Below are 25,111 nucleotides of genomic sequence, written 5' to 3'. Positions count from 1 at the left end.
TAATTACTAATGAATAAACCCTTACGATTAAGACATCCTTTAATTAAAATTATTAATAACTCTTTAATTGACTTACCTGCCCCAACAAATATTTCATTTTGATGAAATTTTGGATCCCTATTAGGGTTATGTTTGGTAATTCAAATCGTAACTGGACTATTTTTAGCTATACATTATACATCAAATATTGAAATAGCATTCAGTAGTGTAGTACACATCTGCCGAGACGTAAATAATGGTTGAATTATCCGAACCTTACACGCAAATGGAGCATCTATATTTTTTATTTGTATTTACTTACATGTAGGACGGGGAATTTACTATGGATCTTATATATATATATATATACCTGAATAATTGGTACAGTGATTTTATTTTTAGTTATAGCAACTGCATTTATAGGATATGTCTTACCCTGAGGCCAAATATCTTTTTGAGGTACAACAGTAATTACTAATTTATTATCAGCAATCCCATACTTAGGAACAGATTTAGTCCAATGAGTATGAGGAGGATTCGCTGTTGATAATGCAACATTAAATCGATTCTTCACATTCCATTTTGTATTACCATTTATTATTGCTGCTATAGCAGCAATTCATTTATTTTTTCTTCACCAAACAGGATCTAATAATCCTCTTGGACTAAATGGAGATATTGAAAAAATTCCATTCCATCCATACTTTACCTTTAAGGATTCTATTACATTTGTAATAATAACATCATTATTAATTATACTATGTTTAATTAATCCTTACCTATTAGGAGATCCAGATAACTTTGTACCTGCCAACCCATTAGTAACACCAGTTCACATTCAACCAGAATGATATTTCCTATTTGCATATGCAATTCTACGATCTATCCCTAATAAGTTAGGAGGTGTTATTGCATTATTTTTATCAATTAGAATCTTAATAATTTTACCATTTTATAATAAAACACCATTCCGAGGCATTCAATTTTACCCTATTAATCAAATTTTATTCTGAATTATAGTAGTTGATGTATGCTTACTAACGTGAATTGGTAAACGACCTGTTGAAGAACCTTATATTATAACAGGTCAAATCTTAACAATTATTTACTTCACATATTTCTTAATTAATGTCCATGTCGCAAATGCATGAGATAAATTAATTAAGGAATAAAGTTAATTAGCTTAGGAAAAGCATATGTTTTGAAAACATAAAATTAGAAGTTTAACTCTTCTATTAACTTTTCTCAAAAAATTTCACTAAACAAATGAGATAAATAAAATCTTTAAACCAACAAAGAAAATAAAAAAATTCAAAGATAAAGGTAAAAAACTTTTTCAAGCTAAGTACATTAATTTATCATAACGGAACCGTGGTAATGTTCCACGAACCCAAATAAAACCAAAAGATATAATAGCAAGCTTAATAAAAAATATAAAAGAATAAAAATCACCGCCCAAAAAAATTAAAGCCAATAACATTCTTATGAAGACAATTCTAGTATATTCAGCTAAAAAAATTAAAGTAAAACCACCCGCACCATACTCAATATTAAATCCTGAAACTAACTCAGATTCCCCTTCAGCAAAATCAAAAGGAGTACGATTAGTTTCAGCTAAGCAAGAAGCAAAACAAGCTAAAGCTAAAGGAAAAGAAATAATAATAAATCAACAATAAAGCTGATAGTTTATAAAATCAAACATATTAAAACTACCAATTAAAATAATTAAAGACAATAAAATTAAAGCTAAACTAACTTCATAAGAAATTGTTTGAGCAACAGAACGAAGAGAACCTAATAATGAATAATTTGAATTAGAAGATCAACCAGCAATTATAACAGTATAAACACCTAATCTAGTACAACATAAAAAAAATAAAAATCCATAAGAAAAAGAACACATATACGCTCTAATAAAGTTAAAAAGGCAACACTAATTAAAACACAAATAACCAATAAAGAAAATTCAAAATAAATATAAATAAATCATAAAGTATCAATACTATTTGTAGAAAAAATCTACATAAATGAATTCTAAATTCAACACATTAATCTGTCAAAATAGTAAATAAATTAATATTAATCAATATAACAAAAAATATTTTAACCATATGGTCCTTTCGTACTAATATGGATTAACAATCTTAGGATAGAAACCGACCTGGCTCACGCCGGTCTGAACTCAGATCATGTAAGGATTTAAAGGTCCAACAGACCTAATCATTGGGCTCCTGCACCCAAAATTTTTCTTAATCCAACATCGAGGTCGCAATCTGCTTTGTCGATATGAGCTCTCAAAAACAATTACGCTGTTATCCCTAAGGTAACTTAATCTTATGATCATAAATTATGGATCAAAATAACAAACATAAATAAATGATATAATAATGAAGAGTTTATCTATTCTTCATGTCACCCCAACAAAACATCATCATTAAATATAGAAAGACAAACAAAAAACTATATAAAAGTAAAATGTCAAGCTCTATAGGGTCTTCTCGTCCTAAAGAAGAATTTAAGCCTTTTGACTCAAAAGTTAAATTCAAAAATTTATTAAGAGACAGTTGATTTCTCATCAAGCAATTCATTCCAGCCACTAATTAAGAGACTAATGATTATGCTACCTTTGCACGGTCAAAATACCGCGGCTCTTTAAAAATACGCTCAGTGAGCAGGCCAGACCTCAAAATATAAACAAGAGGACAAGTTTTTGATAAACAGGTGGAAATCAATTTTGCCTAGTTCCTTATAATAAGTTCACAAGGTAAAAATTTCATACAAATAAATATACTAATTCTATCATTATTACAAAAATTTTAAAATTAAATTAATAATCTTAATAAAAAACCTAAAATATTAATAAAATCAAAAAAAAAATAATGAACTAAAACGTAATCTTAAAGATAGCTGGTTTAAAGCTTACTATTATCTTTCTATAAAATAAATTATAGGTTATTAACTTCAAAGCTTATCCCTTAAAGAATAAATAAGTTAATATTTTTACTTAAAAAATTAAATAAAAACAAATAACTTTAAAAAATTAAATTTTTTCTTAAGAAACTAGATATCTTGGGAAACGATTAACATCTCATTTCTATAAATAATTTAATAATAATTATGATACATTAACTATAAATTATTTATAAATCAACCCAAATCGAGACAAGTAAAATAAATACTAAAATTTTGATAAACCCTGATACAAAAGGTACAATAAATAAAATCTACTTAAAAAAATTTAAAATAATATTTCATAAAACACTTACATTACCAATAAACTATAATTTAAAAAATCAATTCTATAAAATATACTAAGACAAAAATACAATAAAATTATTTATATTAAATAATTAAATAAACAAAAAATAAATATAATAAAATAAATAATCAAGATATCCTGATTTGCACAGAAAAATTTTCAGTGTAAATGAAACACTTTACTAATAAGTTATATCTTGAAACTCTTCCTAGATACACTTTCCAGTACATCTACTATGTTACGACTTATCTCATCTAAATTGAAGCTACTTTAAAATAAAATAGAATAATCAATAATGAGAGCGACGGGCGATGTGTACACATCTCAGAGCCAATATCAGTTAAATTAAATAAATTAAATTACTATCAAATCCACCTTCATTAACAGTATTTCACTATCAAATCCGTTATAAACAAAAATCTATTGTAACCCACCTCCTCTTAACTATAAGCTGCACCTTGACCTGAAATATTTTATAATTATAAATCTTGAGAATTATAACTCTAAAAAGATTCTCTGATAACGGAGATATACAAACAAATAAATTAAGTAGAGTAAATCATGTATTATCAATCATGGGGTAGGTTCCTCTGAATGGAATGAGATACCGCCAAATTCTTTGGGTTTAAAGACCTTAACTAATAGTACCCTGGTAAATATAATTAACATTTAAAATAATAGGGTATCTAATCCTAGTTTATTATTTAAATTTCACAGATTCGTAAAAAGGGCCACAAATAAATTTTAACATTTCACCTTACAAATTTATATTTCAACCCTAATAATATAAACAAATGTTTTAACCAATAATATTCACTTGTATCAATCGTATAACCGCGGCTGCTGGCACGAATTATGCCGATACTAAATCAATTGCTAAATCCAAAATCACTTGATAATTAAATCAAATTACTGCAAAAAGAACATTTAGTCTAACAAAACTTACATATAATACAAAGAAAAAGTGAATAAACAAGCAAGAATAAAACTTTTAAAAATAAAAAATAAGAAAATTTTAAATCTATTAATTCAGGAAAAAGTAAAAGATTCAAATATATAAAGAAAAAAAAAGAAAAAAACCACAAACATTAACAAAAAAAAAAGAAACGCCCCTATGTATGACCACAACAACTTCTCTATTATATATAATTAAAGATTAATATGGAACATGTATAGCAATAAATGTATTATATTCTTTCTTATTTAATCTTTCTTTTCACTAATAAATAAAGAAAGATTAAATAATATAATAAATAAATTTTATACAATTATGTAATTTAATATAATATGTTATTAATATGAATTCTTTTTTTTATATTAAGTTAACTTTCATATATATTAGTTAAATAATCTAATTATAGATAATTTACATAATTATATTATTATAATTAATATAATTATTTATATTAATTATAATATTTTATATTTAAATTAATAATTTTATTTATTATATCCAATTATAATAATATTAAATATTAAATTACATATTATTATATATATTATATTATAATAACCTATTTTAAGCTAAAAACATAAGTAGCTATAATCCTAGGTAAATAATTGCATTAAAATAATCAATTGATAATGGTAAGATGAACTTATAATACTTTAATTTCAATCAAATGTAATATATTAATATAAATTATTTATTATATATATATATATATATATAAAAAAAATAAAATGAGCAGGATAAATTAATCCTAATTAAACAAAATAATACATAAAAGAATTTCAAAAAAAACTTTCGATTTATATATTAAATAAATGAAGTGCCTGATGAAAGGGTTACCTTGATAGGGTAAATAAAGTAAATAAAATTACCTTCATTAAAATTACATAAGATAGAATTAAACTACCTCCTTTAGTATCAAAAACTAACGTGCATCATACACCTTAATGTAAAAATGTAAGCTAAACAAGCTAATGGGTTCATACCCCATTTATAGAGGTATCAATCCTCTCCTTTTTAATGACCAACAACTCTACAAAACTTCTCTTCCTATCAACATTAATGATAGGAACGATCCTGTCCATTTCATCAAATTCCTGATTTGGGGTTTGAATAGGACTTGAGATCAACTTACTTTCATTTATTCCGCTCCTAACAAGAAATAAAAATATAATAATAAATGAATCATCAATTAAATATTTTATTGTCCAAGCAATAGCATCGACAATATTATTATTTTCAATTTTGCTGATTCAAATAAAATATCCCATGGGATGGGAAACAGAATTTATCCCATCAATAATAATTTGATCTAGACTATTATTAAAGATTGGAGCTGCACCTTTCCATTTCTGATTTCCAGAAGTTATAGGAGCATCAAGATGAAATAATTGTTTAACATTAATAACATGACAAAAAATCGCCCCAATAATGGTCTTATCTTATTGTATTCAATTAAGAACTTTTATTTGAACAATTATTATCTTAAGAATTATTATTGGGGCAATAGGAGGTTTAAATCAAACATCCTTACGACAACTTTTAGCATATTCATCAATCAGACACCTAGGTTGAATAATTAGATCATTAACAGTCAGAGAAAACATCTGAGAACTATACTTCATTATTTACTCACTATTAAGATTAATTATAGTTTTATTATTTAAGCAAATAAATTTATTTTTCATAAATCAAATTTATTCAGCCAGAAATATAAAAACCGAAATTAAATTCATAATATTCTTATCTTTATTATCTTTAGGTGGACTACCACCATTCCTTGGATTCTTACCAAAATGAATTGTAACACAATCATTAATAGAAAACAATATAACAACTATTATAACTATTATAGTTGTATTAACTACAATTACACTCTACTACTATATACGTATTAGATTCTCAGCTCTAATTATATCATACACTGAAAATTCGTGATCTATAAAGATAAAGTCCCAAAAATCAAGAATCATTCTTCCTATAACAGTAATAATTTCAACAATAGGATTGATTTCAACATCAACCTTAATTTCATTATACTAAGGACTTAAGTTAATCAAACTAATAACCTTCAAAGTAGGTTGAATAATTAGATCATTAACAGTCAGAGAAAACATCTGAGAACTATACTTCATTATTTACTCACTATTAAGATTAATTATAGTTTTATTATTTAAGCAAATAAATTTATTTTTCATACATCAAATTTATTCAGCCAGAAATATAAAAACCGAAATTAAATTCATAATATTCTTATCTTTATTATCTTTAGGTGGACTACCACCATTCCTTGGATTCTTACCAAAATGAATTGTAATACAATCATTAATAGAAAACAATATAACAACTATTATAACTATTATAGTTGTATTAACTACAATTACACTCTACTACTATATACGTATTAGATTCTCAGCTCTAATTATATCATACACAGAAAATTCGTGATCTATAAAGATAAAGTCCCAAAAATCAAGAATCATTCTTCCTATAACAGTAATAATTTCAACAATAGGATTGATTTCAACATCAACCTTAATTTCATTATACTAAGGACTTAAGTTAATCAAACTAATAACCTTCAAAGTTATAATTAAAAGAATAATCTTTTAGGCCTTAGTAAAATTTTACACCTCTAGAATTGCAGTCTAGAATCATAATTGAATATAAGACCTAAATATGATAAGAGAGAAAACATCTCATAAGTAGATTTACAGTCTACCACCTAAAATTCAGCCATCTTACCGCAAAAATGATTATTCTCAACAAACCATAAGGACATTGGTACTTTATACTTCATATTTGGAGCATGAGCAGGAATAGTAGGAACATCAATAAGAATACTTATTCGTGCTGAACTTGGCCAACCCGGATCTCTAATTGGGGATGACCAGATTTATAATGTTATTATTACAGCTCACGCATTCGTAATAATTTTCTTTATAGTAATACCTATTATAATTGGTGGATTTGGTAATTGACTTGTTCCACTAATAATTGGTGCACCAGATATAGCATTTCCACGAATAAATAATATAAGTTTTTGATTACTACCACCTTCACTAACCCTTCTTCTTACATCTTCTATAGTAGATAATGGTGCTGGTACAGGATGAACAGTTTACCCTCCTCTAGCAGGAGCTATTGCACACGGGGGTGCATCTGTAGATCTAGCTATTTTTTCACTGCACTTAGCAGGTGTATCATCTATTCTTGGTGCAGTGAATTTCATTACAACAGCAATTAATATACGATCAGAAAGTATAACTTTAGATCAAACACCTTTATTTGTATGATCTGTAGCTATTACAGCATTACTTCTCCTTCTTTCACTTCCAGTTTTAGCAGGAGCTATTACTATATTATTAACAGATCGAAATTTAAATACATCATTCTTTGACCCTGCAGGAGGGGGTGACCCAATTCTATATCAACATCTATTTTGATTCTTTGGACACCCAGAAGTTTATATTTTAATTCTACTGGGGTTCGGAATTATTTCACATATTGTATGTCAAGAAAGAGGAAAAATTGAATCATTTGGAACATTAGGTATAATTTATGCTATACTATCAATTGGACTAATAGGATTTATTGTATGAGCACATCATATATTTACAGTAGGAATGGATGTTGACACACGAGCATATTTTACATCAGCAACAATAATTATTGCTGTACCTACAGGAATTAAGGTATTTAGATGATTAGCTACATTATATGGAACTAAATTCAAGTTCAATCCACCATTATTATGAGCTCTAGGATTTATTTTCCTATTTACAATTGGTGGATTAACAGGATTAGTATTAGCAAATTCATCACTTGATACTGTATTACATGATACATATTATGTAGTAGCCCACTTTCATTATGTATTATCTATAGGAGCAGTATTTGCAATTATAGGAGGTGTCATTCAATGATATCCACTATTTACAGGATTAACTATAAATAATACATGATTAAAAATCCAATTTACAATTATATTCATTGGAGTAAATTTAACATTCTTTCCTCAAAACTTCCTAGGATTAGCAGGAATACCTCGACGATACTCTGACTACCCAGACGCATATACATCATGAAACGTAGTATCAAGAATTGGGTCTACAATTTCTATTGTAGGAATCATTATATTCATTGTAATTATATGAGAAAGAATGATTACAAACCGAGCAATTATATTTAGAGCTAACATAAGAAGATCAACAGAATGACTACAAAATAACCCTCCTGCAGAACATAGTTACTCAGAATTACCATTAATCTCTAGATTCTAATATGGCAGATTAGTGCAGTAGATTTAAGCTCTACAAATAAAGGTTTGACCTTTTATTAGAAAATATTTATTAATGGCAACATGATCAAATTTATCTCTTCAAGATGGAGCTTCACCATTAATGGAGCAATTATCATTCTTTCATGATCATACTATGGTCGTATTATTATTAATTACAGTAATTGTAGGTTATGCCCTAAGTTATATATTATTTATTGCCTATACTAACCGTAATATACTTCATGGACATTTAATTGAAACAATCTGAACAGCTTTACCAGCAATTACATTAATTTTTATTGCCCTTCCATCTTTACGACTATTATATTTACTTGATGATTCAGTAGATGCTATAATTACAATTAAAACCATTGGACGACAATGATATTGAAGATATGAATATTCAGACTTCATAGACGTAGAATTTGACACTTATATAACACCAGAACAAGACCTAGAAAATGATGGATTCCGACTACTAGATGTAGATAACCGAACAATCCTACCAATAAATACAGAAGTACGAGTATTAACAAGAGCATCAGATGTTCTACACTCATGAGCAGTTCCTGCATTAGGGGTTAAAATTGATGCAACGCCAGGTCGGTTAAATCAAGGAACATTCACAATAAATCGACCTGGATTATTCTTTGGACAATGCTCAGAAATCTGTGGAGCAAACCACAGATTTATACCAATTGTAATTGAAAGAACTTCAGTAAATTTATTTATTAAGTGATTATCTAACATAATTTAAGGAGTTAGTTAAAATAAATAACATTAGAGTGTCAATCTAAAGTAACTAAAAAAAATTAGTACACCTTGAAATTCATCAGATGACTGAAAGTAAGTAATGGTCTCTTAAACCAAATAATAGTAAATTAACGACTACTTCTGATGGGGAAATTATATCCAAATCCCTCAAATATCCCCTCTTATATGATTCTCACTATTCATTATATTTTCAGCTACATTAATCTTGTTTAATCAAATAAACTTCTTCTCATTTAAACCTAACCTTATTAAAAGAGCAGAAAAAGGAACAATTGAAATAAAAAACTTAAATTGAAAATGATAACAAATCTATTCTCAACATTTGACCCATCAACTAACATCTTTAATTTATCATTAAATTGAACTAGAACATTTCTAGGACTATTATTAATCCCATCACTATTTTGACTTACACCATCACGAATTAACATTATCTGAAATAAACTAAATTTAACCTTACATAATGAATTTAAAACACTTCTTGGACCAAAATCATTTAATGGAACAACATTCATTTTCATCTCAATTTTTATTATAATATTATTTAACAATTTCATAGGATTATTCCCTTATATTTTTACTAGAACAAGACATTTAGCATTAACATTTGCAATTGCCCTACCTATATGGCTAAGATTTATATTATTTGGATGAATTAACCATACTAATCATATATTTACACACCTTGTACCACAAGGTACACCGCCTGCATTAATATCATTTATAGTACTAATTGAAAGAATTAGTAATGTTATTCGACCAGGTACATTAGCAGTACGGTTGGCAGCAAATATAATTGCAGGACACTTATTATTAACCTTATTAGGAAACACAGGACCATCTATAGCAATAAACTTAATCTCATTACTAATTATTGGACAAATACTTCTATTAATTCTAGAATCAGCAGTAGCAATAATTCAAGCCTATGTTTTCTCAATTCTAAGAACTCTATATTCTAGAGAAGCATATTAAACCTATGTTAACAACTCACTCAAACCACCCATTCCACTTAGTAGACTATAGACCTTGACCATTAACAGGAGCAATTGGAGCAATAGTCCTAGTATCAGGACTAGCAAAATGATTCCACCTATTTAATATTAACTTATTCATAATTGGATTTGGAATTACCCTACTAACTATAATTCAATGATGACGAGATGTAGTACGAGAAGGAACATATCAAGGATTACATACAGGATTTGTATCAATTGGATTACGATGAGGAATAATTTTATTTATTGCATCAGAGGTATTATTTTTCGTTTCTTTTTTTTGAGAATTCTTTAGAAGAAGATTAGCACCAACAATTAAACTAGGAATACTATGACCTCCAATAGGAATTCAACCCTTTAACCCTATACAAATTCCATTACTTAATACAGCTATTCTTTTAGCATCAGGAGTAACAGTAACATGAGCACATCATAGTTTAATGGAATCTAATCATACTCAAGCACTACAAGGATTATTCTTCACAGTGTTATTAGGACTATACTTTACAATACTTCAAGCATATGAATATTGAGAAGCACCTTTTACCATTGCAGATGCAGTTTATGGATCAACATTCTTTGTTGCAACAGGATTCCATGGTTTACACGTAATTATTGGAACAATCTTTTTATCAACATGTCTACTTCGACACTCAATAAATCAATTTTCACCAAGACATCACTTTGGATTTGAAGCAGCAGCATGATACTGACACTTCGTAGACGTAGTATGATTATTCTTATATATCTCTATTTATTGATGAGGTAGATAATTGTTTTTCTAGTATAAATAGTACATTTGACTTCCAATCAGAAAGCTTGATATAAATCAAGAAAAACAATTCTAATTCTATCAACAAGAGTTTTCATTAGATTTATTATTCCAATAATTGTTATAATCCTGGCAACAACACTATCAAAAAAATTAATTAATGATCGAGAAAAAAGATCACCATTTGAATGTGGGTTAGATCCAAAAAGATCAGCACGAATACCATTCTCAATACGATTCTTCCTAATCGCAGTAATCTTTTTAATTTTTGATGTAGAAATTGCACTAATTCTACCAATTGTAATTATTTTTAAAACTTCAGACATTATAATCTGAACAGTATCAACAATATTTTTTATTCTAGTTCTATTAGGAGGACTATACCATGAATGAAACCAAGGAGCATTACAATGAGCAGAATAAAGGGTTGTAGTTAAATATAACATTTGGGTTGCATTCAAAAAGTATTGATATTATCAATCAACCTTAAATAGAATAAGAAGCGAAATATTGCAGTCAGTTTCGACCTGGAAGATTGGTATGTACTACCCTTATTCTTATTAATTGAAGCCAAAAAGAGGCGTATTACTGTTAATAATATAATTGAACTATAATAGTTCCAATTAAGGAAATGTAAAGCCAATATGAAAGCTGCTAACTTTTTATATTAGCGGTTAAACTCCGTTAACATTTCTAAAATTTATATAGTTTAAATAAAACATTACATTTTCACTGTAAAAATAATATATCTATATTTATAAATACTTAAAAGTAAAAATACTTCCTTAACATCTTCAGTGTCACGCTCTAATTATAAGCTATTTAAGTAAACGAAAAACAATATTACCAAAATAAATATTCAAAAAATAAAAGTTAAAAGATAAATCTTGAAATTAGAATCATATCAACCTTGAATATAACCAATTAAATAAATAAATAATCTATATAAACCTTGACCACCAAGTAATTCACCTCAACCATAATCAAATGACTTAGATGAATAATAACCTATTTTTAAAGGAATATATCTAATAAACTTAGTTGAAAGAAAAGGTATAAATCATATAGAACCAGCAAATCTAACAAAAGAAAGTATACTTAAAGAAAATAAATTATGAGAAAAATCAAAATTAGAAATAAGATAACCTAAATAAGCACCTAAAATAACAACTGTAATAGTTAAAAACTTTAAATAATAAGGTAAAGCAATCACATGAGGAATAGGAAAAATTAATCAAGATAAAAGACTACCACCAAAAACAGCAACAAACAATAGACCAATTATTCCAAATGAAATATAATAACCCTTATCATCAAAAGAAAATCTAGAATAAAAATTATTATCACCAGATATTGAATAATAAAACAAACGAAAAGAATAAGAAGCAGTTAAACCAGTAGAAAAAAAATAAAGAAAAAAAATTAAACAATTAATTCATCTTAAACAAACCATCTCAAGAATTAAATCCTTTGAATAAAATCCCGCTAAAAAAGGTATTCCACACAAAGATAAACTAGAAACATTAAAACAAACTGAAGTTAAAGGTATGAAATTAACAATTGATCCTATAAAACGAACATCCTGAGAATCCTTCAAATTATGAATTATTGAACCTGCACATATAAATAATAATGCCTTAAATAAAGCATGAGCCAATAAATGAAAAAATGCAAGCTTTGGATAACCTATAGCCAAAATTCTTATTATTAAACCAAGTTGTCTTAAAGTAGAAAGAGCAATAATCTTCTTTAAATCAAACTCAAAATTAGCGCCCAATCCAGCCATAAATATAGTTATACAACCAATTAAAAGTAAAAATCAACCACAATTATAAGTATCCAATATTGGTCTAAAACGAATTAATAAATAAACACCAGCAGTAACAAGAGTAGAAGAATGAACTAAAGCAGAAACAGGAGTAGGAGCTGCTATAGCAGCAGGAAGTCATGAAGAGAAAGGAATCTGAGCTCTCTTAGTTATAGCTGCTAAAACAATTAATATAGTAATGAGCTTTATTTCAAAAGAATTAGAAATAAAATCATAATAATAAATATAATTTCAACCACCAAAATTTAACATTCATGCAATAGAAATTAAAATAGCAACATCACCAATACGATTAGAAAGTGCAGTTAATATACCAGCACTATAAGATTTTACATTTTGATAATAAATAACTAAACAATAAGAAACTAAACCTAAACCATCTCAACCTAATAAAATTCTAATTAAATTAGGACTAATAATTAAAAAACCTATAGAAAGAATAAATATTAAAACAATAATAATAAAACGATTTATATTCTTTTCACCAGATATATAATCCTCTCTATAATAAATAACCAAAGAAGAAATATATATAACAAAAGATATAAAAATAAGAGATATTCAATCCAAAATTAAAGTTATAACAACTATAGAACCATTTAAATTGAAAAGCTCTCACTCAACAAAAACTCTATAATCAATTATTAAATAATAAATACCTAAAATAAAAATTATAGTTCTCGAAATAAACAAAGAAAAAAAAACTCAAAGAACAAATAGAAAATAAATTCACGGCCTAAGATGAAACACTTCATATCATTGATTCCACAAAACAATATTTTTAATTAAAATACTTAAGCAAACTAAACAAAGAAATATTCACCCTTTAAACAGAGAATATTTAAAGGCAATCAATGTAAAAGTAAAAGATGATATTCACGAAAATAACCAAGAGAACAAGTATAAACACCAGAATAATAATTCCCATGCTGAGAATAAGAATATATATACAAAGTATAAACAGCTATAAAAAAAAGATAAAAAAATCAAAGCAAAGAATCTAAAAGAAGATCAAGATATAATTCTATTTAATAATCTAATTTCACCTACCAAATTTAAAGAAGGAGGAGCAGCCATATTTGATGATCTTAAAAGAAATCATCATAAAGCCATTCTTGGCATCAAATTAATTATACCCTTGTTAATTAATAATCTTCGTCTACCTAAACGTTCATAAATAATATTAGATAAACAAAATAAACCAGAAGAACATAAACCATGACCAACCATTAGAGAAAGAGAACCTACACAACCTCATCAATTCATAGTCATCAATCCACCAATAACCATTCTTATATGAGCAACAGAATAATATGCAATTAAAGACTTTAAATCAACCTGACGAAAACAAATAAATCTTACAATAACACCCCCAGATAAACCTAAAGACAATCAAAAATAATTAAACTTTAAACCCAAATAAGAAATAACCTTTATAACACGAAAAATACCATAACCACCTAACTTTAATAAAACACCAGCAAGAATTATTCTACCTGAAATAGGGGCCTCTACATGAGCCTTAGGAAGTCATAAATGAACCAAAAACATAGGTATCTTAACTAAAAAAGCCAAAATTATAAATACATAAAACATAAAATAATAAGAACCAAAATCAACCAATAAAGGAAAATATAAAGTATTAGAAAAATCATAAACCTTAAATAAAACTAATAATAAAGGTAATCTAGCAACCAAAGTATAAAAAATTAAATAAACACCAGCCTGCAAACGCTCAGGTTGATAACCCCAACCCAAAATTAAAAGTAAAGTAGGAACTAATCTAGCCTCAAAAAAAATATAAAAAGAAAGAAGACTTAATCTAGCAAATGAACAATAAAGCATAATTATTAAAATCAAAACCATAAAAACAAAAAATTAGAATGATATGAACTTAAATAAACTGAACCTCTAGCAGTGATTATTAAAGAACAAATCCAAAAACTAAGTAAAATTAAACTAAAAGAAAAATAATCAATACCAAAATAATATCTAATTATATTCAAATCAGCATATGAATAAACACAAATTATAAAAACAAAACCCGACAGAAATATTAAAGAATGAACCAACCATCAACAATTATTTAATAAACAAAGAGGGATCAAAAAAATAGTTATAAATAAATACTTTAACATAAAGATAAACCAAAAGAATTAAAAAAATCATTACCATGAGAACGAATTATTGAAACTAAAATAGAAAGACCTAAAGCACCCTCACAAACAGAAAAAACTAAAGAAATAACAGGAAAAAAATAATCATAATCAAACTCAATAAGAAAAACAATAACTAACATAAATAAAGAAAGAACAATATATTCTAATCTCAAAAGAACCATTAATAAATGTTTACGTTTAGAAGAAAAAACATAAACACCAGCAAAATAAATCAATAAAGAAGTAAAAATAGAGAATTTAAACATTAGTTTTAATAGTTTAAAAAAAACGCCGGTCTTGCAAACCGGAAATAAGTCCAGCCCCCACTTTTAAAACTTCAGAGGTGGAAAAGCTTCCATCATCGGTCCCCAAAACCGGTATTTTAAATAAACTAACCCCTGAAATGATCAAAATAATAATTATATCATTATCAAATGTAATAAATATTAATTTTATTAAATTAAGACACCCAATATCAATAATGTTTTTTATTATCCTTCAAACCTTCCTAGTTGGATTAATAACAGGAACAATAATAGAAAGATATTGATTATCATATATTTTATTTTTAACATTTCTTGGTGGTATACTAGTATTATTTATTTACATTACAAGAATTGCATCAAACGAAATATTTCAGCCTAAATCAATCACTATAATTATTACATTAATAATGTGAGTATTTATCATATTAATATTAATTATTCTAGATATATCTATATTTATAGACTTTTTCAAAAACACCGAAACTATAAATATTGATAATTCAATCAATTATCAAGAAATAACAATATCTTTAGAAAAATTATATAATAGACCAACATTCATTATTACAATAATAATAATAATTTATTAATTTTTAGCACTACTAGCAGTTGTTAAAATCACCAATATTAATCAGGGACCTATTCGTAAAATAAGATAATTACTAATGAATAAACCCTTACGATTAAGACATCCTTTAATTAAAATTATTAATAACTCTTTAATTGACTTACCTGCCCCAACAAATATTTCATTTTGATGAAATTTTGGATCCCTATTAGGGTTATGTTTGGTAATTCAAATCGTAACTGGACTACTTTTAGCTATACATTATACATCAAATATTGAAATAGCATTCAGTAGTGTAGTACACATCTGCCGAGACGTAAATAATGGTTGAATTATCCGAACCTTACACGCAAATGGAGCATCTATATTTTTTATTTGTATTTACTTACATGTAGGACGGGGAATTTACTATGGATCTTATATATATATACATACCTGAATAATTGGTACAGTGATTTTATTTTTAGTTATAGCAACTGCATTTATAGGATATGTCTTACCCTGAGGCCAAATATCTTTTTGAGGTGCAACAGTAATTACTAATTTATTATCAGCAATCCCATATTTAGGAACAGATTTAGTCCAATGAGTATGAGGAGGATTCGCTGTTGATAATGCAACATTAAATCGATTCTTCACATTCCATTTTGTATTACCATTTATTATTGCTGCTATAGCAGCAATTCATTTATTTTTTCTTCACCAAACAGGATCTAATAATCCTCTTGGACTAAATGGAGATATTGAAAAAATTCCATTCCATCCATACTTTACCTTTAAGGATTCTATTACATTTGTAATAATAACATCATTATTAATTATACTATGTTTAATTAATCCTTACCTATTAGGAGATCCAGATAACTTTGTACCTGCCAACCCATTAGTAACACCAGTTCACATTCAACCAGAATGATATTTCCTATTTGCATATGCAATTCTACGATCTATCCCTAATAAGTTAGGAGGTGTTATTGCATTATTTTTATCAATTAGAATCTTAATAATTTTACCATTTTATAATAAAACACCATTCCGAGGCATTCAATTTTACCCTATTAATCAAATTTTATTCTGAATTATAGTAGTTGATGTATGCTTACTAACGTGAATTGGTAAACGACCTGTTGAAGAACCTTATATTATAACAGGTCAAATCTTAACAATTATTTACTTCACATATTTCTTAATTAATGTCCATGTCGCAAACGCATGAGATAAATTAATTAAGGAATAAAGTTAATTAGCTTAGGAAAAGCATATGTTTTGAAAACATAAAATTAGAAGTTTAACTCTTCTATTAACTTTTCTCAAAAAATTTCACTAAACAAATGAGATAAATAAAATCTTTAAACCAACAAAGAAAATAAAAAAATTCAAAGATGAAGGTAAAAAACTTTTTCAAGCTAAGTACATTAATTTATCATAACGGAACCGTGGTAATGTTCCACGAACCCAAATAAAACCAAAAGATATAATAGCAAGCTTAATAAAAAATATAAAAGAATAAAAATCACCGCCCAAAAAAATTAAAGCCAATAACATTCTTATGAAGACAATTCTAGTCTATTCAGCTAAAAAAATTAAAGTAAAACCACCCGCACCATACTCAATATTAAATCCTGAAACTAACTCAGATTCCCCTTCAGCAAAATCAAAAGGAGTACGATTAGTTTCAGCTAAGCAAGAAGCAAAACAAGCTAAAGCTAAAGGAAAAGAAATAATAATAAATCAACAATAAAGCTGATAGTTTATAAAATCAAACATATTAAAACTACCAATTAAAATAATTAAAGACAATAAAATTAAAGCTAAACTAACTTCATAAGAAATTGTTTGAGCAACAGAACGAAGAGAACCTAATAATGAATAATTTGAATTAGAAGATCAACCAGCAATTATAACAGTATAAACACCTAATCTAGTACAACATAAAAAAAATAAAAATCCATAAGAAAAAGAACACATATAATTTAAATAAGGAAAAATTACTCAAACGGCTAAAGAAATCATTAAATTAAAAACAGGGGAAAATAATAAAGTAGGTAATTAGATATAATAGGAATTGGCTGCTCCTTACAAATTAACTTAATAGCATCTCTAAATGGCTGAGGAATTCCAACAAAACCTACCTTATTTGGACCCTTTCGAATCTGAATATAACCTAAAACCTTACGCTCTAATAAAGTTAAAAAGGCAACACTAATTAAAACACAAATAACCAATAAAAGAAAATTCAAAATAAATATAAATAAATCATAAAGTATCAATACTATTTGTAGAAAAAATCTACATAAATGAATTCTAAATTCAACACATTAATCTGTCAAAATAGTAAATAAATTAATATTAATCAATATAACAAAAAATATTTTAACCATATGGTCCTTTCGTACTAATATGGATTAACAATCTTAGGATAGAAACCGACCTGGCTCACGCCGGTCTGAACTCAGATCATGTAAGAATTTAAAGGTCGAACAGACCTAATCATTGGGCTCCTGCACCCAAAATTTTTCTTAATCCAACATCGAGGTCGCAATCTGCTTTGTCGATATGAGCTCTCAAAAACAATTACGCTGTTATCCCTAAGGTAACTTAATCTAATGATCATAAATTATGGATCAAAATAACAAACATAAATAAATGATATAATAATGAAGAGTTTATCTATTCTTCATGTCACCCCAACAAAACATCATCATTAAATATAGAAAGACAAACAAAAAACTATATAAAAGTAAAATGTCAAGCTCTATAGGGTCTTCTCGTCCTAAAGAAGAATTTAAGCCTTTTGACTCAAAAGTTAAATTCAAAAATTTATTAAGAGACAGTTGATTTCTCGTCAAGCCATTCATTCCAGCCACTAATTAAGAGACTAATGATTATGCTACCTTTGCACGGTCAAAATACCGCGGCTCTTTAAAAATACGCTCAGTGAGCAGGCCAGACCTCAAAATATAAACAAGAGGACATGTTTTTGATAAACAGGCGGAAATCAATTTTGCCTAGTTCCTTATAATAAGTTCACAAGGTAAAAATTTCATACAAATAAATATACTAATTCTATCATTATTACAAAAATTTTAAAATTAAATTAATAATCTTAATAAAAAACCTAAAATATTTATAAAATCAAAATAAAAAATAATGAACTAAAACGTAATCTTAAAGATAGCTGGTTTAAAGATTACTATTATATTTCTATAAAATAAATTATAGGTTATTAACTTCAAAGCTTATCCCTTAAAGAATAAATAAGTTAATATTTTTACTTAAAAAATTAAATAAAAACAAATAACTTTAAAAAATTAAATTTTTTCTTAAGAAACTAGATATCTTGGGAAACGATTAACATCTCATTTCTATAAATAATTTAATAATAATTATGATACATTAACTATAAATTATTTATAAATCAACCCAAATCGAGACAAGTAAAATAAATACTAAAATTTTGATAAACCCTGATACAAAAGGTACAATAAATAAAATCTACTTAAAAAATTTAAAATAATATTTCATAAAACACTTACATTACCAATAAACTATAATTTAAAAAATCAATTCTATAAAATATACTAAGACAAAAATACAATAAAATTATTTATATTAAATAATTAAATAAACAAAAAATAAATATAATAAAATAAATAATCAAGATATCCTGATTTGCACAGAAAAATTTTCAGTGTAAATGAAACACTTTACTAATAAGTTATATCTTGAAACTCTTCCTAGATACACTTTCCAGTACATCTACTATGTTACGACTTATCTCATCTAAATTGAAGCTACTTTAAAATAAAATAGAATAATCAATAATGAGAGCGACGGGCGATGTGTACACATCTCAGAGCCAATATCAGTTAAATTAAATAAATTAAATTACTATCAAATCCACCTTCATTAACAGTATTTCACTATCAAATCCGTTATAAACAAAAATCTATTGTAACCCACCTCCTCTTAACTATAAGCTGCACCTTGACCTGAAATATTTTATAATTATAAATCTTGGGAATTATAACTCTAAAAAGATTCTCTGATAACGGAGATATAAAACAAATAAATTAAGTAGAGTAAATCGTGTATTATCAATCATGGGGTAGGTTCCTCTGAATGGAATGAGATACCGCCAAATTCTTTGGGTTTAAAGACCTTAACTAATAGTACCCTGGTAAATATAATTAACATTTAAAATAATAGGGTATCTAATCCTAGTTTATTATTTAAATTTCACAGATTCATAAAAAGGGCCACAAATAAATTTTAACATTTCACCTTACAAATTTATATTTCAACCTTAATAATATAAACAACTGTTTTAACCAATAATATTCACTTGTATCAATCGTATAACCGCGGCTGCTGGCACGAATTATGCCGATACTAAATCAATTGCTAAATCCAAAATCACTTGATAATTAAATCAAGTTTTATATTAAGTTAACTTTCATATATATTAGTTAAATAATCTAATTATAGATAATTTACATAATTATATTATTATAATTAATATAATTATTTATATTAATTATAATATTTTATTTTTAAATTAATAATTTTATTTATTATATCCAATTATAATAATATTAAATATTAAATTACATATTATTATATATATTATATTATAATAACCTATTTTAAGCTAAAAACATAAGTAGCTATAATCCTAGGTAAATAATTGCATTAAAATAATCAATTGATAATGGTAAGATGAACTTATAATACTTTAATTTCAATTAAATGTAATATATTAATATAAATTATTTATTATATATATATATATATAAAAAATAAAATGAGCAGGATAAATTAATCCTAATTAAACAAAATAATACATAAAAGAATTTCAAAAAAAAACTTTCGATTTATATATTAAATAAATGAAGTGCCTGATTAAAGGGTTACCTTGATAGGGTAAATAAAGTAAATAAAATTACCTTCATTAAAATTACATAAGATAGAATTAAACTACCTCCTTTAGTATCAAAAACTAACGTGCATCATACACCTTAATGTAAAAAGGTAAGCTAAACAAGCTAATGGGTTCATACCCCATTTATAGAGGTATCAATCCTCTCCTTTTTAATGACCAACAACTCTACAAAACTTCTCTTCCTATCAACATTAATGATAGGAACGATCCTGTCCATTTCATCAAATTCCTGATTTGGGGTTTGAATAGGACTTGAGATCAACTTACTTTCATTTATTCCGCTCCTAACAAGAAATAAAAATATAATAATAAATGAATCATCAATTAAATATTTTATTGTCCAAGCAATAGCATGGACAATATTATTATTTTCAATTTTGCTGATTCAAATAAAATATCCCATGGGATGGGAAACAGAATTTATCCCATCAATAATAATTAGATCTAGACTATTATTAAAGATTGGAGCTGCACCTTTCCATTTCTGATTTCCAGAAGTTATAGGAGCATCAAGATGAAATAATTGTTTAACATTAATAACATGACAAAAAATCGCCCCAATAATGGTCTTATCTTATTGTATTCAATTAAGAACTTTTATTTGAACAATTATTATCTTAAGAATTATTATTGGGGCAATAGGAGGTTTAAATCAAACATCCTTACGACAACTTTTAGCATATTCATCAATCAGACATCTAGGTTGAATAATTAGATCATTAACAGTCAGAGAAAACATCTGAGAACTATACTTCATTATTTACTCACTATTAAGATTAATTATAGTTTTATTATTTAAGCAAATAAATTTATTTTTCATAAATCAAATTTATTCAGCCAGAAATATAAAAACCGAAATTAAATTCATAATATTCTTATCTTTATTATCTTTAGGTGGACTACCACCATTCCTTGGATTCTTACCAAAATGAATTGTAATACAATCATTAATAGAAAACAATATAACAACTATTATAACTATTATAGTTGTATTAACTACAATTACACTCTACTACTATATACGTATTAGATTCTCAGCTCTAATTATATCATACACAGAAAATTCGTGATCTATAAAGATAAAGTCCCAAAAATCAAGAATCATTCTTCCTATAACAGTAATAATTTCAACAATAGGATTGATTTCAACATCAACCTTAATTTCATTATACTAAGGACTTAAGTTAATCAAACTAATAACCTTCAAAGTTATAATTAAAAGAATAATCTTTTAGGCCTTAGTAAAATTTTACACCTCTAGAATTGCAGTCTAGAATCATAATTGAATATAAGACCTAAATATGATAAGAGAGAAAACATCTCATAAGTAGATTTACAGTCTACCACCTAAAATTCAGCCATCTTACCGCAAAAATGATTATTCTCAACAAACCATAAGGACATTGGTACTTTATACTTCATATTTGGAGCATGAGCAGGAATAGTAGGAACATCAATAAGAATACTTATTCGTGCTGAACTTGGCCAACCCGGATCTCTAATTGGGGATGACCAGATTTATAATGTTATTATTACAGCTCACGCATTCGTAATACTTTTCTTTATAGTAATACCTATTATAATTGGTGGATTTGGTAATTGACTTGTTCCACTAATAATTGGTGCACCAGATATAGCATTTCCACGAATAAATAATATAAGTTTTTGATTACTACCACCTTCACTAACCCTTCTTCTTACATCTTCTATAGTAGATAATGGTGCTGGTACAGGATGAACAGTTTACCCTCCTCTAGCAGGAGCTATTGCACACAGGGGTGCATCTGTAGATCTAGCTATTTTTTCACTGCACTTAGCAGGTGTATCATCTATTCTTGGTGCAGTGAATTTCATTACAACAGCAATTAATATACGATCAGAAAGTATAACTTTAGATCAAACACCTTTATTTGTATGATCTGTAGCTATTACAGCATTACTTCTCCTTCTTTCACTTCCAGTTTTAGCAGGAGCTATTACTATATTATTAACAGATCGAAATTTAAATACATCATTCTTTGACCCTGCAGGAGGGGGTGACCCAATTCTATATCAACATCTATTTTGATTCTTTGGACACCCAGAAGTTTATATTTTAATTCTACCGGGGTTCGGAATTATTTCACATATTGTATGTCAAGAAAGAGGAAAAATTGAATCATTTGGAACATTAGGTATAATTTATGCTATACTATCAATTGGACTAATAGGATTTATTGTATGAGCACATCATATATTTACAGTAGGAATGGATGTTGACACACGAGCATATTTTACATCAGCAACAATAATTATTGCTGTACCTACAGGAATTAAGGTATTTAGATGATTAGCTACATTATATGGAACTAAATTCAAGTTCAATCCACCATTATTATGAGCTCTAGGATTTATTTTCCTATTTACAATTGGTGGATTAACAGGATTAGTATTAGCAAATTCATCACTTGATATTGTATTACATGATACATATTATGTAGTAGCCCACTTTCATTATGTATTATCTATAGGAGCAGTATTTGCAATTATAGGAGGTGTCATTCAATGATATCCACTATTTACAGGATTAACTATAAATAATACATGATTAAAAATCCAATTTACAATTATATTCATTGGAGTAAATTTAACATTCTTTCCTCAACACTTCCTAGGATTAGTAGGAATACCTCGACGATACTGACTACCCAGACGCATATACATCATGAAATGTAGTATCAAGAATTGGGTCTACAATTTCTATTGTAGGAATCATTATATTCATTGTAATTATATGAGAAAGAATGATTACAAACCGAGCAATTATATTTAGAGCTAACATAAGAAGATCAACAGAATGACTACAAAATAACCCTACTGCAGAACATAGTTACTCAGAATTACCATTAATCTCTAGATTCTAATATGGCAGATTAGTGCAGTAGATTTAAGCTCTACAAATAAAGGTTTGACCTTTTATTAGAAAATATTTATTAATGGCAACATGATCAAATTTATCTCTTCAAGATGGAGCTTCACCATTAATGGAGCAATTATCATTCTTTCATGATCATACTATGGTCGTATTATTATTAATTACAGTAATTGTAGGTTATGCCCTAAGTTATATATTATTTATTGCCTATACTAACCGTAATATACTTCATGGACATTTAATTGAAACAATCTGAACAGCTTTACCAGCAATTACATTAATTTTTATTGCCCTTCCATCATTACGACTATTATATTTACTTGATGATTCAGTAGATGCAATAATTACAATTAAAACCATTGGACGACAATGATATTGAAGATATGAATATTCAGACTTCATAGACGTAGAATTTGACACTTATATAACACCAGAACAAGACCTAGAAAATGATGGATTCCGACTACTAGATGTAGATAACCGAACAATCCTACCAATAAATACAGAAGTACGAGTATTAACAAGAGCATCAGATGTTCTACACTCATGAGCAGTTCCTGCATTAGGGGTTAAAATTGATGCAACGCCAGGTCGGTTAAATCAAGGAACATTCACAATAAATCGACCTGGATTATTCTTTGGACAATGCTCAGAAATCTGTGGAGCAAACCACAGATTTATACCAATTGTAATTGAAAGAACTTCAGTAAATTTATTTATTAAGTGATTATCTAACATAATTTAAGGAGTTAGTTAAAATAAATAACATTAGAGTGTCAATCTAAAGTAACTAAAAAAAATTAGTACACCTTGAAATTCATCAGATGACTGAAAGTAAGTAATGGTCTCTTAAACCAAATAATAGTAAATTAACGACTACTTCTGATGGGGAAATTATATCCAAATCCCTCAAATATCCCCTCTTATATGATTCTCACTATTCATTATATTTTCAGCTACATTAATCTTGTTTAATCAAATAAACTTCTTCTCATTTAAACCTAACCTTATTAAAAGAGCAGAAAAAGGAACAATTGAAATAAAAAACTTAAATTGAAAATGATAACAAATCTAATCTCAACATTTGACCCATCAACTAACATCTTTAATTTATCATTAAATTGAACTAGAACATTTCTAGGACTATTATTAATCCCATCACTATTTTGACTTACACCATCACGAATTAACATTATCTGAAATAAACTAAATTTAACCTTACATAATGAATTTAAAACACTTCTTGGACCAAAATCATTTAATGGAACCACATTCATTTTCATCTCAATTTTTATTATAATATTATTTAACAATTTCATAGGATTATTCCCTTATATTTTTACTAGAACAAGACATTTAGCATTAACATTTGCAATTGCCCTACCTATATGGCTAAGATTTATATTATTTGGATGAAT

General features: G+C 26.9%; 1 long non-coding RNA gene across 1 annotated transcript; it reads left to right on the top strand.

Moving 5' to 3' along the window:
* The first annotated feature begins 2,050 nt into the window (after positions 1-2,050).
* Positions 2,051-18,819, top strand: LOC126301291 (uncharacterized). Its single transcript, XR_007553016.1, has 2 exons — positions 2,051-2,184; positions 18,313-18,819. It is a non-coding gene; the product is annotated as an uncharacterized LOC126301291 (long non-coding RNA).
* The last annotated feature ends 6,292 nt before the right edge of the window (positions 18,820-25,111 follow it).

The sequence above is a fragment of the Schistocerca gregaria genome, unplaced genomic scaffold (assembly GCF_023897955.1).
Source record: "Schistocerca gregaria isolate iqSchGreg1 unplaced genomic scaffold, iqSchGreg1.2 ptg000066l, whole genome shotgun sequence".
Taxonomy (NCBI): Eukaryota; Metazoa; Arthropoda; class Insecta; order Orthoptera; family Acrididae; genus Schistocerca; species Schistocerca gregaria.
This window is presented reverse-complemented; position numbering and strand designations above follow the sequence as displayed.